The sequence below is a fragment of the Lepus europaeus genome, chromosome 15 (assembly GCF_033115175.1).
Source record: "Lepus europaeus isolate LE1 chromosome 15, mLepTim1.pri, whole genome shotgun sequence".
Classification (NCBI taxonomy): Eukaryota; Metazoa; Chordata; class Mammalia; order Lagomorpha; family Leporidae; genus Lepus; species Lepus europaeus.
The window spans coordinates 28,002,758-28,017,890 of NC_084841.1; the positions used below are offsets into that span (position 1 = coordinate 28,002,758).

General features: G+C 37.8%; 1 protein-coding gene across 2 annotated transcripts in view; it reads right to left on the bottom strand.

Annotated features, from left to right (window-relative positions):
* Positions 1-15,133, bottom strand: part of PRLR (prolactin receptor) — a 201,165-nt gene that overhangs the window by 169,183 nt on the left and 16,849 nt on the right. The window contains exon 2 of one of the 2 annotated variants that reach the window (XM_062211718.1): positions 3,953-3,986. The exons of the other annotated variant lie outside the window; for it this stretch is intronic. The gene's annotated coding sequence lies outside the window, so the exon portion shown is untranslated. The remainder of the gene's footprint in view (positions 1-3,952; positions 3,987-15,133) is intronic. 2 annotated transcript variants of the gene reach the window in all.

The window sequence follows — 15,133 nt, forward strand, 5'->3', positions numbered from 1 at the left end:
CTGGGCCTCTGAATTTACAAGGCCTAAAGCCCACCAGATTATTATCAAGCCCCTTCTATCAGGTTCTATTTGCCTCTCAATCAGAAAAATTACTTGTATCTTAGCACCTTTCTTAGCTCCTCTAAGAATGACTCTGTCCTTTGTTCTAGACCCTGTCTAGCACACTTGGGCCTCATTCCTTTGTAATTATAACCTCTACTCTACCACCAATGGCTCTACTCCCAACCTGTGTGTACTGATGGTCCTCTTCCCCACTTAATGCTGTATAATTGTTCAAACCTGGTAAATGCCACTCTTAGGATCATTGGTTACTATCCTCACTCTGTCTTTTATGACCTTGTCTAAATATGATCAGAGTCGGCAAACTTGGAAGGCTTCCATAGCCTTGGCAACTCATGACGACAGCCTAGGATGGTTACTGGCGCCATAAACTAGAGTGTCAATTTGTTGGGTCAACAACAGGAGCCACTGTGCACTTGCTCCTCATGTGGGATCTCTGTCCTTAATGTGCTGTACATTGTGATTTAATGCTATAACTAGTACTCAAACAGTATGTTTCACTTTGTGTTTCTATGTGGGTGCAAACTGTTGAAATCTTTATACTAAATTGATCTTCTGTATATAAAGAGAATTGAAAATGAATCTTGATGCAAATGGAAGGGGAGAGGGAGTGGGAGAGGGGAGGGTTGTGGGTGGGAGGGAAGTTATGGGAGGGGGAAGCCATTGTAATCCATAAGCTGTACACTGGAAATTTATATTCATTAAATAAAAGTTAAAAAAAAAGTATGATGAATTATCTTCCCACCACCCTTCTTTCCAGGACAATTTGTTATCTGTGAGTTTCCTTAGTGAGACAGTACTTCAAAATGCTAGACTGCTAGAGTTCATTATGTGTTTCTTTATATTTCTAAAACAGAAAAATATATTAGTTGTTCATACAAGTGAAGTAAGAGAAGGAAAATGTCAGGCAATAATAAAAGCCAAGATCAGGATTTAAACCAAGTTAATAGCCAGAACTCTGAAGATGTATCATGGCTAACAGTATCCATGGCACTGAATTGAGAATTATAATTATTAACCAACATATCATTTGCTACTGGAAACAAAATCAAACTATTGGCTTCTTCACAGGAAGCAAAAAGCTAGCTCATTTCTTTTCTGAAAACTGCTCAGCCATCCCTCAAATGGATAGAAACACCTTCATCCTAGCAGAGAGTCCATTCTGTATCCATATACAAATCTTATATATCAAAAAACAATGAAGTTGGATCTTAAAAGTTTGGGCAATGGCACTTTGAATCCTATAAGACATTCCAGCAAGTAAAACTGTGGGGCTAGTGACAGGTGGAAAGGACGTGTCCTAAAATAAGGGAAATCCAAAGAGGATGAATCTCTGTGTTCTCTATTTTTTGTGCAAAAGAATAGGAAGAGAGGATTGTATATCAGAGAAGAAAGCAACATCACTAGCATTCCTGTGAGAAGCTGATACTGAACTAGGACATGTCATTCTGCCCTCCAGCTGTAGACTGGAAAACTTACAGGTTAGTACATATTGAGCAGGTTCAAGAACACATTGCACATGCGAAATGTTCACAAACATTGGGTCTAAGTGGATTGGTTTTCATTCCTGGGTGAGTAAGCATGAAAAAATAAATAGCACAGACAATGGAAAGAGTGCATAACAAGGGAAATGAAACATCATCTCAAGACAATTTTGAAAACTGTTTCTCCTATTCAACTGGTATAGAAAATGCTGTAAAAAAGGACAGATAGCCATTATGAAATAAATGGATAAGAGGAAAAATGTGCTAGCTGGAATAAAGAGGGAATGCAGGGTAGCAAAAAAATGGAATAATAGTTCTAATATGCTTATTGAAGGTAGTAACTGGCAGAACTGACACTATAGGAAATGGAATCAGGCACTCCCCAAAATATAGATGCCCTACATAATACTCTCAAAAAGGAATCAATGGAATAAAAGATGGCAGATACATAAAATAGTGAAAAGAATCAAATTAGGGCTAATTTGCGCTCATGAAAAAGAGGGCCATGATCCCAATGAGCTAGCACTGGATACCCTCTAGGATAGCTAAAAGGAAACAGTGAAAACACCAAATTTTACCAAGGATACAGAGTAACTGAAACCCTCATAAATTATTGGTAACAGTGTAAAAGGGCACAACTCAGTGAACTGTTGGCAGCTTTTATACAATTGAGCATATACCTACCCTTTGTCTCCAAAATTCTACTATTAGGTAATTATTTAATGTAAATTTTAAAAAAATCCACCATTAATTTTACAAAAATGTTAATAGCAGCCCATAATAGCCCCAAACTGGAAATATCCCAGGTATCACAAACAGGACAATCAAGAAATGAATTATGTAACAATATGAATGAAATTGACATATTGATAGTCGATGATTGTGGACAACCCTTGTCTCTACTGTTGAGAAACATTTTTTTTTTCTTCATACTGTTTGTTGAACTCTTTACGTAGGGCAGGGTTAATCTTATGAGTACAAAATAAACTGAAAGTAGAACACTGCAAAAAAACCTGAATTATAGTATATTCCTATAATAACGTACACACCTGGTACAAACAATTGTACGGATAGTTCTCAATATACAGGAGAAAGAAGTGAAATGATGTCTAAGAATTTTTATACATAATATTGTATTATTCTTTTTATATAATATTCAGAATAACAAATCCAATCAGTAGTTGCTTTTAGTGGTGGTGTGCCTGAGAAGGAGTGTGAAAGACTTTTCTGGACTGATGGAAATTTTCTGTATCTTGATAGGGGTGCAGATTATACAGACACATGTGTTTGACAAAGCTAATCAGATTGTACAAGTTTGGTCTCTCTGCTTCATTAGATTTAAAATACACCTCTACAAAAAGATTTGCCAGTTAAAATAACAAATTTTTAAAAAGAGAACAAAGAAATCTAGTGGAAAATATTTTAAATAATTTAAGATAAGTCACAACAGAAAACATTTCCAGTGATCATGGTAATGAAAGAGCTGAGGCTGCAAATAGAACATTTCAGCAAGTACTGTGCAAAATCAGTAAAATGAGCTCACACCTAGATAAATCATGACAACATATTTGAATTATAAAGACAAATATAAACATTCTGGAAGATAAGCAGGTTCTAAAAAATAGAACTATGGAGGATCTCAGATTTTTCCACTACATGACTCAATGCAAGGGGACAAGAAAGATGGGAGACAAGGATTTCATATCCAGACAAATCATTCATTATGTTCAAAGTCAATAGAAATTTATTCTAAGCTAATCAAGGATTAAAAAAAAAAGTATATGACCTCCTTGATCTACTTGGGATAATCTTTTTTTTTTTTTTTTTTTACAGGCAGATGGACAGTGAGAGAGGGACAGCGAGAAAGGTCTTCCTTTGCCGTTGGTTCACCCTCCAATGGCCACCGTGGCTGGCGTGCTGTGGCCGGCGCACTGCGCTGATCCGATGGCAGGAGCCAGGTGCTTCTCCTGGTCTCCCATGTTGGTGCAGGGCCCAAGAACTTGGGCCATCCTCCACTGCACTCCTGGGCCATAGCAGAGAGCTGGCTGGAAGAGGGGCAACCGGGACAGAATCCGGTGTGCCGGCACCGCAAGGTAGAGGATTAACCTGTTGAGCCACGGCGCCGGCCTTGGGATAATCTTGAAGCTATCCTTTAGCTGACCAAGATAAAAGTGAAAGCTGAGTAGTAAAAAATGAGAAGTGTATGGCATAGAGGACAACAGCAGGTAACTACTGAGCTGCCCAAGAATGTATTGTATAGTGATGATATTGTTGAATAGATCAAATATTTTACAAGAGAATCATGTCATATAAAATATTTACTGATAGTAATCAAATAAAATGTAAAATTGGTTTTTACAAATACTGAGACAAAGGTTGGAATGAAAAAAATGGATTAAATTTCTTACCTTTGATGGGGTTCTTCAAAGATGACATTTAATTCTGAAATGGATTAGAAAGGTAGATGGCTATATCTTTGACTTTGCTTAGTATAAGCTATTGGTAAAAATATTTTAGAAGCCTCAAGTGTAACCACTTGTAGAAATAAAAAGATGACTATTTTCTATATTATTAGAGAAAAGTAAAAGCAAAGCTAAACTATAGTCCATATAACAAATATAGATAAAAAAGAAAAGTTAAAGAAGTATGAAAAATGCTTTTCAAAAACCAGGAAGAAGCAAAATCAAATTAATATGATTTTGATTGTCATAAGTGATGCAAATTTCTAAGTGAGAGAATGCTTCCTGTCATCAAATATATTTTAGCAGTGCTTGGTTAAACTTAAACTAGGTTCTTTATTGCAGACCTCAGACTTTGAATGTATTAATAAGAATTATGAATCCATAGGAGAAAACATTTCATTTGTACAATTTTCCAAGTTTATTTTATTAGCTTCCACAGTACATACTTTAGAAATGTTGCACAAGTGGCATTCTTTTGTAATTGTGATTATTATAAAGGCAGGGTGCCTAATATTATCATTGTTATTTTTTAACAATATTACAAGTTGTGCTCAATGCAGTAAAATATCAAATAAAAAGAAATGCCTGTGTGTAGCAGCATTTCTGCAAATATAGTTGAGTAAAATTTCGTTTCATAGCTTTATCAAACCAATGGCTAAGAATGTTTACTAAAAAAATTGATGCAATTATTAGGAGAAAAGGTATCAGTATTTATAGATACTGATTACAAACTATTATAGATAACTTAAAAACTCATAATTAATTATAATCAGTTTACATATACAGCTAGAAAGTAAATATACCTACGTTAATATTTGTCTGAAGGTCCAGATATGGAAAAAAGATTCATTTATAATGAAAAACTAAAATTACAAAATATAAAAGAATATCCTAATACATAACAATGTCTCATTAAGACTGATCAGAAATATGTACAACCTGTATGAATAAAACTATAAAGATTTAAAAAGAGAAATAAAAGAATATTTAAATGCATGTGGAGATTTTCAATGTTTCCTAAGGGGCTAACTCAGTGTTAAAATATCAGTTCTCGCACACTAATCCATAGATTTAACTCATTGCCAAATTATAAAGGGCAATTTTGTGTATGTACATACATATATGCAAACACATATGCATATATGATACACATACAAAAATTCTTTAACTTTCAAAAATAATTTTATAATTCACCTTATGCACCTAGAAAGCACATAGGCAAGAGTAGAAGAATTCAGTTTGAAAATAAAAAGAGGCAGCCAGCACCATGGCACAGTAGGTTAATCCTCTGCCTGCAGTGCCGGCATCCCATATGGGTGCCAGTTCTAGTCCCGGCTGCTCCTCTTCCAATCCAGCTCTCTGTTATGGCCTGGGAAAGCAGTAGAAGATGGCCCAAGTCCTTGGACCCCTGCACACGCATGGGAGTTCCGGAAGAAGCTCTTGGCTCCTGACTTCGGATCGGCGCAGCTCTGGCCATTGCGGCCATTTGGGGAGTGAACCAACGGATGGAAGACCTTTCTCTCTGTCGCTTTCTCTCACTGTCTGTAACTCTACCTCTCAAATAAAGAAACAAAATCTTTAAGAAAAAAAAAAAAGAAAAGGAGATGAGAGTATGCACGTATGATCAGTTTAAATGTTTCATAAAGCTTAAAGCCAGTGTAGTTCTGGCCCAATAATTGGCATAGCAATAAAACTATGTAGATCATTCTGAAATAAGTAGTACCACATGAATGAGAACTTAAACTCATGGAAACATGGATTACTCAATGAAAAGGAATGAGTACATAAACACATTCACTGCCCGTCATCACTTCCTCCCACCTGTGGTCTCCTGCCCAGCCTTGGTCATTTCTGCCTGCCTTCCTTCACACACACACACACACACACACACAATGTTCCGTGTAGAGAGGACATTGCACATTAAGTCACTGAACAAGAACCCTAGCACATACTGTTTTGTGTCTTCATTCTCAGTTATTTCCTTCTAGAAGCTTCCTTTATGCTGCAAGTCCAGATCAAGTGCCTACTACACCCTCCCACTTATGTGGCTTATTTTATGGGATTTTATAATGGGATGGTTTTTGCTTGGTTATTTCCCTCATTAAACTGTAAGGTCTGAGAAGGCAAAGCCATCTCTGTCTTGGTTTTTGTTTTACCCCTGGTCCCTCAATGACTGAAATAATACACACTCAGTATTTGTTGAGTCAACAGCTAAAAAGTAATCACAAAGGAAAAAGCAGACAGAATTTAAACATAATTAAGGGAAAATATCAAATTGTGGAAAATATAATGACTTATAAAAGACAGATTGCTATCCTTTAAAGGTTATATTTTTTTTTCCCGGGCCATAGCAGAGAGCTGGATGGATGGGAAGTGGAGTAGCTGGGACTTGAACTGGCACCCATATGGGATGCTAGCACTGCAGGCGGTGGCTCTATCTGTTCAGCCACAGTGCTGGCCCCTTTTTCATCTTTCTTATTGAATATTTTTTTATTTTTTTTATTATTAAACTTTTATTTAATGAATATAAATTTCCAAAGTACAGCTTATGGGTTACAATGGCTTCCCCCCTCCCATAACTTCCCTCCCGCCCGCAACCCTCCCCTTTCCCGCTCCCTTTCCCCTTCCATTCATGTAAAGATTCATTTTCAATTCTCTTTGTATACAGAAGATCAGTTTAGTATATATTAGGTAAAGATTTCAACATTTTGCCCATATAGCAACATCAAGTGAAAAAACTACCATTGGATTACTAATTATAGCATTAAATAGCAATGTACAGCACATTAAAGACAGAGATCCTACATAATTTTTTTTCAAATTAATTAATTTTCTATGCCATTTCCATTTTAACACCAGGTTGTTTTTTTTTTCATTTCCAATTCTCTTTATATACAGAAGATCACTTCAGTATATAATTAGTAAAGACCTCATCAGTTTGTGCCCACACAGAAATGCAAAGTATAAAAATACTGTTTCAGTACTAGTTATAGCATCACTTGGCTTTAGACGACACATTAGGGACAGATCCCACGTGGGGTGTAAGTACACAGTGACTCCTGTTGCTGATTTAACAATTTGACACTCCTGTTCATGGCGTCAGTAATCTCCCTAGGCTCTAGTCATGAGTTGCCAGGGCTATGGAAGCCTTTAGAGTTCGCTGACTTTGATCTTATTCCGATAGGGTCATAGTCAAAGTGGAAGTTCTCTCCTCCCTTCGGAGAAGGGTACCTCCTTCTTTGATGGCCCCGTTCTTTCCACTGGGATCTCACTCACAGAGATCATTCATTTAGGTCTTTTTTTTTTTTTCCATGATATCTTGGCTTTCCATGCCTGCTATACTCTCATGGGCTCTTCAGCCAGATCTGAATGCCTTGAGGGCTGATTCTGAGGCCAGAGTGTTGTTTAGGACATCTGCCATCCTATGAGTCTGCTGTGTATCCCACTTCCCATGTTGGATCTTTCTCTCCCTTTTTGATTCTATCAGTTAGTATTAGCAGATACTTGTCTTGTTTGTGTGATCTCTTTGACTCTTAGAGCTATCAGAGCTATCAATTGTGAGCTGAAATTGATCACTTGGACTAGTGCGATGGCATTGGTACATGCCATCTTGATGGGATTGTGTTGGAATCCCCTGGCACATTTCTAACTCCACCATTTGCGGCCAGTCCGATTGAGCATGTTCCAAATATTGAGAGCCAGATGGAAATCTTCATAATTAATACAAAAGAAAATTTCATAAAGTATGAAAGATATAAATGTACAAAAAATTAATTGTACATGGCAACCAAAGGAATGATTATTTTAAACTTATTAAATTAGCAAAATCCTACTTTCATAAAATCAAATGTATATATATGTATATACATACAAATGTACATATCTATATATACATATATATTTATGTGTATAGTTGACTATCATGTAGCATTAAGTTTAAGAAAGAGTTCAAAAAATACACATACAAGATATTTCTGATTTTTTTTTTGACAGGCAGAGTTAGACAGTGAGAGAGACAGACAGAGAGAAAGGTCTTCCTTCTGTTGGTTCACCCCCCAAATGGCCGCTATGGCCAGTGCACTGCGGCCGGTGCACCGCGCTGATCCAAAGCCAGAAGCCAGGTGCTTCCTCCTGGTCTCCCATGCGGGTACAGGGCCCAAGCACTTGGGCCATCCTCCACTGCCTTCCCAGGCCACAGCAGAGAGCTGGACTGGAAGAGGAGCAACCAGGATAGAATCCAGTGCCCCAACCAGGACTAGAACCCTGGGTGCTGACGCCACAGGCGGAGGATTAGCCAAGTGAGCCAAGGCACTGGCTGATATTTCTGATTTTTAAAAACATGAGTGGGAAAAAAAATTATATGTAAATAACAGTGGCAAGTGATTCCTTTTTCTGAGTGATAGGGTTGTAGGCTGTATCAATTTCTTTTTATTTTCCATTATATAATGCCCAAAAAAAGTTACAGAAATTTTAAGCCAATATAAAAATTATTTTTACAATCTTCCACCTACCTTAGGAACCTACTTCATAATATTCTGGAAGCCAGCAATTATATTCTTATGTAAAATTGCTTTCTTCCATCTCCTTAAAGTATCAAATAAAATTAAAAATTTCTCAAACTTCACCTATCAAAAATATTAAAAATTATTTTCCTGGGGCAAAGTGCATAGAGAGGTAGGCAAAAAGAGAGAGAAAAACAAACCCTCACAGACCAAATGACTATTAAGACTTAATTCAAAACTGACGAGTTTATAGTGCAACTATAGTGGAGTAATTACTAGAAATAATTCATGGAAATGAAATACAAAATAGACATTAAGGAAAGTCGTGTCTTTTAAGTTCCTACCCAGATGGTAATTTTATCTCCTTTTTCATCCTCTATAGTAAGTACCAGAGATCCTAAGGTATTAAAATTGACTAGGAAATGTCAATCAGTATGGTACAATATTGACTCCCACATGTTCCCAAACCCCCATGTTTATAGCAGCTCAGCTCACAATAGCAAAGATATGGTATCAACCCAGATGTCCATCGAATGATGACTGGATAAAGAAATTACGGGGGCTGGTGCTGTGGTATAGCGGATAAAGCCGCCACCTGCAGCAGTGACATTCCACATGGGTGCCTGTTTGAGTCCCAGCTGCACCACTTCTGTTCCAGCTGATGTGCCTGAAAATGGAGTGGAGGATGGCCTAAACACTTGGGCCCCTGCACCCATATGGGAGACCTGGAAGAAGCTTCAGGTTCCTAGCTTCAGACCAGCCAGCTCTGGCTGTTGTAGTCATTGGAGAATGAACAAGCAGATGGAAGATTCGCTCGTTCTCTCTCTCTCTCTCTCTCTCTCTCTCTCTGCCTTTCAAATAAATAAAAAAATCTTAAAAGAAATCATGATAGATATACATCATGGAATACTATGCAGCTGTAAAAGATGAAATTCTTTCACAATAAAATGGATGCAACTGGAGACCATTAGTGAAATAAGCCAGTTCCTAAAAGACCATTATCATATGTTTTGCTTGAACTAATGTTTTCCTGGTAACTAATAGAGAGAATACAAAAAATTATAATGCATATGAATGAAATTGACATTTTGAGATTTGATTATGATTTATAGCCCTTGTCTATACTCTAGAGGAACAGTGATTTTTCGACCTACTACTTGTTGAAATTTTTTTAAAGATTTATTTATGGGGCCGGTGCTGTGGTGTAGCAGGTTAAGCCATCACCTCCAATGGCAGCAAGCCATATGAGTGCCAGTTCGAGACCTGGCTGCTCCACTTCTGATCCAGCTCTCTGCTATGGCCTGGGAAAGCACTAGAGGATGGTCTAAGTTCTTGGGCCCCTGCGGCCATGTGGGAGACCCAGAAGAAGCTTCTGGCTCCTGGCTTCCGATCAGCACAGCTCTGGCTGTTGCGGCCAACTGGGGAGTGAACCAGCAGATGGAAGACCTCTTTCTCTATCAGCCTCTCCTTCTCTCTCTGTGTAACTCTTACTTTCAAATAAATAATTATTTTAAAAAATTTATTTATTTGTTTGAAAGGCAGAGTTACAGAAATAGAGTGAGGGAGAGACAAAGAGAGAGAGATTTTCCATCCACAGGTTCGCTCTCCAAATGGCCACAATGGCTTGAGCTGGGCCAGGCTGAAGCCAGGAGTCAGGAACTTCTTTCAGGTCTCCCACGTGGGTACAGAGGCACAGAGACTTGGGCCATCTTCCACTGCTTTCTCAGGTGCATTAGCAGGGAGCTGTAAGGGAAGAAGAGCAGCCAGGGCTCGAACTAGTACCCATATGGGACACTGGTGGCTTTACCCTCTCTGCCATAGTGCTAGCCCCTGAATTCTTTATTTAGTGGAGGATTATGCTTGTGATTATAAAGAAAATTGAATGCATGTCATTGCAAAGAAAAATAAAAAAGGAAGGAGGATGTTTGGGAGTGTAGTTAAAACTGTATATATTAAATACATGATATTTGCTCCCTTTTATAAGTAAAAAATATTCAGCCATAAAACATTGGAAAATATCTTAACTGTGAGATGATACATGTACTTGGGCCATTCTCTAGTCTATAAAAATGATACCAGGTGCTGTGGCACAGCAGGTTAAGTCTGCCTGCAGCACTGCCATCCCATGTGGGCACTAGTTCACATACCAGCTGCTCCAGCTCCCTGCTAATGCACCTGGGAAAGCAGCATAACATGGCCCCAGTCCTTGGGCCCCTGCACCCACATGGGAGACCCAGATGAAGCTCCTGGCTCCTGGTTTAACCTGATTCAGCTCTGGACATTATGGCCATTTGGGGAGTGAGCCAACAGAGAAGATGTGTATTCTCTTTCTCTCTCTGTCTCTGTCTGCCTCTGCCCCACCTTCTCCTTCCATGGGACTCTTTCAAATAAATAAATAAAATCTTTAAAAAATGATAACAGGTAATTTGTCATCATTGCTCATTTTTACAACCAATGGCCTTGACTGCCAAGGAAATCCATAGGCATCTATATTCACCCCAAACAAGATTCTACACAGTAGCCTGAGTGGTTTTTTTTTTTATTTTTATAAATACCAAATAGGTCATGCTACGTCTCACTTCAAACACCTCAACTAATGTTGCCTATTGTCCCTTGAGATTTTGTATGGCCTGGCCATTCTTTCATTCAACTTTGCTCATCCACAGTGCTTCTTTCATTCTGCCTTAGTGCCTTTGCACATGCTGTTTCTTCCACCTCATTTTTATCTGGAGCAAGCATCATTTGGAGTGTTGCTCTCTTAGAGAATAACATCTCCCCTTTGTTGTCCTTACCACATTTAAAGTACTAGAATTCGATCAGCATCCACTACCTCAGATATTATATGCTTTGCATGAGCAAAAACAACTGAGTTTACTGCATTTCCCCAGCAGGCAGCACAGTGTCCGGGAGGGTTGAGAAATTCTTGTTTTATGGACTTTTTGATTTATGATTCCCAATGATGACTATGATAAATTTTAACTTGAATTTATGCACAGGACTTTGAATGACAACATAGTTCTTTGTATAACTGATCTCAATGAATTCAAGGTAACTTTTCTTATTGGGTCAGAAGGGCAGAGAAGATAATTCAAGGCAAGATTGGATCTTTCCAGCTTGGAAATGCAGATCTGTCTGGGTAGCAGAGCTCAGTCCAGAATTAGTTAGCCCATTATGCTACAGTATGTTCCAGATTTTCTCATCCAAGAGAAAGAGAGTGGGTTTGTGTAAATGTTTTGCATGATTGGTATGCATCAAAGGCAAACTCTTACCAGACATATTGACTCTAAACTACTCCTGGATCATTTCTAAGCAAAGCAGGATGTTGGTTTTTTTGTTCTTATTCTTTCAACACTCCAGAAAGCTTAATTGTGGTCACAACTAGGGCTTAACGAGATTATGGAAAGTATTAGTAGCCAGATCAGAGCATTTTGCAAGAGTCAATATTTTCTTTTTATGTAGTCTATTTTGCTTCCTAACAATCCTCTGGGCTTTCTCAATTTCCTTCCCATTTTCACCCTTTGACTTTCTTTGTTGGCTGCTTCAGTCAAAGGGTACAAATGGGCATCATCAGGAAGAGACGATGTGAGCAATCTGGAACACTGCGTTCCAGTCCAGTTGCTACACTTCAAGTATTCATAAGGCTGAAAGTGTCTTAGGCATACAGGTGTAAAATGGCTGAGCAGATGATAAAGTGGGGGTTCTTTAAGGACAAATCACAAAGACTGGAAGTATTCTGTCTACAAAGATTATCTATCACGTGGTATAGTAATGTCAAGGCAGATAAGGATAGGATAAGTAGACTTATTGTACAGTACTATAATTATGCAAAGCCACTTGCATTAAAAGAGTTAAGCAAAGGTGAGAGGATCTGCTATATTATCCCATAAACAGTTAAGATACTTTCTGCCTTAAGGTGTGTTTTTTGTTGACTGAAGATGGATAGAGAAAACAAAGATTTTAAAAAGTCATAGATGACATGACAACAAATCCATGATATAATATTCATATATTAACAAAACTTCAGATAGACTCATGTATGATATGATAACATATTCATGGGGTACTAGTATAATATTGGCTAAAAGTTAAACAAAATTGGGGATAAATCATCTATGTCACAATAGCAAATGTACACTTGGCATTAAGAGACTCTAGAACAGTTTGTGTGCTATATCTGACCTGCTGACAGTTTTTATTGGAACACACATTCATTTAGGCACTGTCTATAGTGACTTTAGTATGACAATGGGAGAGTTGAGTAATTGTAACAGAGACTATATGGTCCACAGAGCCTAAAAATATTTACTAACTGACTCTAGAAAAAACTTTGCTGATCCTAGTCTAAGACATATTAGAAACATCCTTAATATTTGAAGACCATGTTGAACAAGATGAAATACATTCTTCTAGATAACATCACGGTAGAATTTTACCAGGCTAGTCATTTCTGAGAAACATATTAAAGGCTGAAATACACATTTATCATTCACCTGATCATTATGTCTCTGGGGGTGGTAATCAAGTTAAAGATGTTTCCTGAAATTTAGGAAGCTAGTGAGTAAGCAGGATATTTAGCTCTTTTTGATGTGTTTAAATTATGGGCTTCCCATCTACTAAGAATCATGAAATTGTTGAAAAATAAAACTCAGAGGTACAAAGTGATGTCATAAGGTCAGCTATAATTAGGACCAGGGGATTCTGACTTTTAGACTAAAATATTGCATTTCTCTGTGCACTAATAATATTACCAGTGCACTACCCACAAAGAAGGAAACTTATAGTCCTCAGAAACAGTGACTTCCTTTATTTTCCTAGGGAAGTCTCCTGGCACAAAATCACCGTACATACATGTATTAGAACATGACTTTGGTAGGTAGTCACAAGAGTTATATTTCCTAAATATTATATAAGAGAGCAACTTTGGCATGATTCGATTGTTTGGGCTTTTTATTCCTACTTCACATAATGAAATGCATTTTCTGGGAAGAATTTCTACTCCTGGGAAAATCTCAGGGTTCTTCTTCTATGAGCAGTGCTCAGAAGATAGAAGTCATTCACCACTCAGTTCATAATTGTATATAGTTAATACTTGACAGGATGACATCAATTAGAAGGAAAGAAGTTACTATTTTTGGGGTTGGCACTATTAAGATTCTCTTGTGTTTTTGAAATCATTGAATTCCCTAGAGAATTAAAAATTGCTGTTAAAACTGAGGGGGAGAAAACCACAGCAATTAATGGTTAAGATCTAAATATGAGATAACATGATTAAGCACTGACTCAGTAGCCAAGTCCAAGTGTGAGATTTTATTAAGGCCTTTCATTTTCAGTTGTCATTAACAATAGGCAGTAATTCTTCCACTCCTATTGAATGCTTGCCATTTGTTGGGTGAATTCACCCACAAAAAGGAAGTTTCAATAGCAGCTGCCTACTTATACAGAAGACAGATTCCCTGAGAATGTAATGCTTTGCTATTGAATAGTGCCCTAGAGCTTGGATAATCAGAGCTACCTATCACATTGTAGTGTGATCACATCTTATTGAAAATTCATTGCTTCCAAAGGAATAGCCATGAAAATGTCCCAATTGTGGCTATTTTGTAAAGCACATCTCTATGAAATAATACTGTGAAGAGAAGTGGTTTTGCATTTGAACCTGTATTTTCAATTCCTTACATTCCCAACACAGTTTTAAGATAACTTGAAGACCTATAGCATAGCTTATTCTTTGGTTGATGACTTCCCTAAGCTATAGGCAATTTCTATGTAAAGTAATATTCAACCTCTTAAATTATTACACTGGGATTCTGTCTTCTATTTTAAAGCGTTCCCTGTCCATTATCAATTCCCACCATTACAGTATGACACATGAAATTTTGAAGCTTATTTTGCTACTATTTCTATACCTATCTTAGTTTCTTATAGACTGCTTTATTCACTAATGAAAGTTTCTTTACATCACCGATCAGGATACCATTTAAGAAATCAGAAAGAGATGGACAGAACCCAGATTAAATATAGACCAAAAATAAGCTTCTAAACCTGGCTGTTCCTTTCAGTGCAGTCTCCGTGGACTATCAGCACATGGATTCCCAAATTGGAGGGCCCCTCCATGTGGTCACAGGATGCCCGGTATCTTTCTTTCACAATTGTTTGACCTTCCATGTGGTTTAGTGAGTCACAATTCCCATATTATTTCATCTCATAAATAGGAACAGCAATGCCTTATTGGGCTGGTTTTCTATCTCACGCTTCTAGGGTCCAGTTTCTGTAGATCCCAGTCCAGGCTCTGGCCATGTAGGTCTTTGTCCGGTTGGAGGCCGGTCTGGCAGTCTATTCTGTTCCATTAAGGAACCGTGCTTTCACCAACAGTGTAGCTTCTTCCCGGCACATTTCTAGCCCTATCCATTGTGCCTCTTGACAATGCTGCTGATATATTTCTGAGCTTTTCCCATTTGCTGTGGCTCTACTAGAGGAAGAACAGGTATTTCTACCATCTCTTCATTTCTGGGAACTGTACACTGCCCAACCAGTTAGGGTTTGCCTGCTGGCATTAAATGTAGGGCAAATGGAGAAGGTATATGGAACTAATTTCCTAGCTTCATCTCTCTTGAGTTTTCCTGCA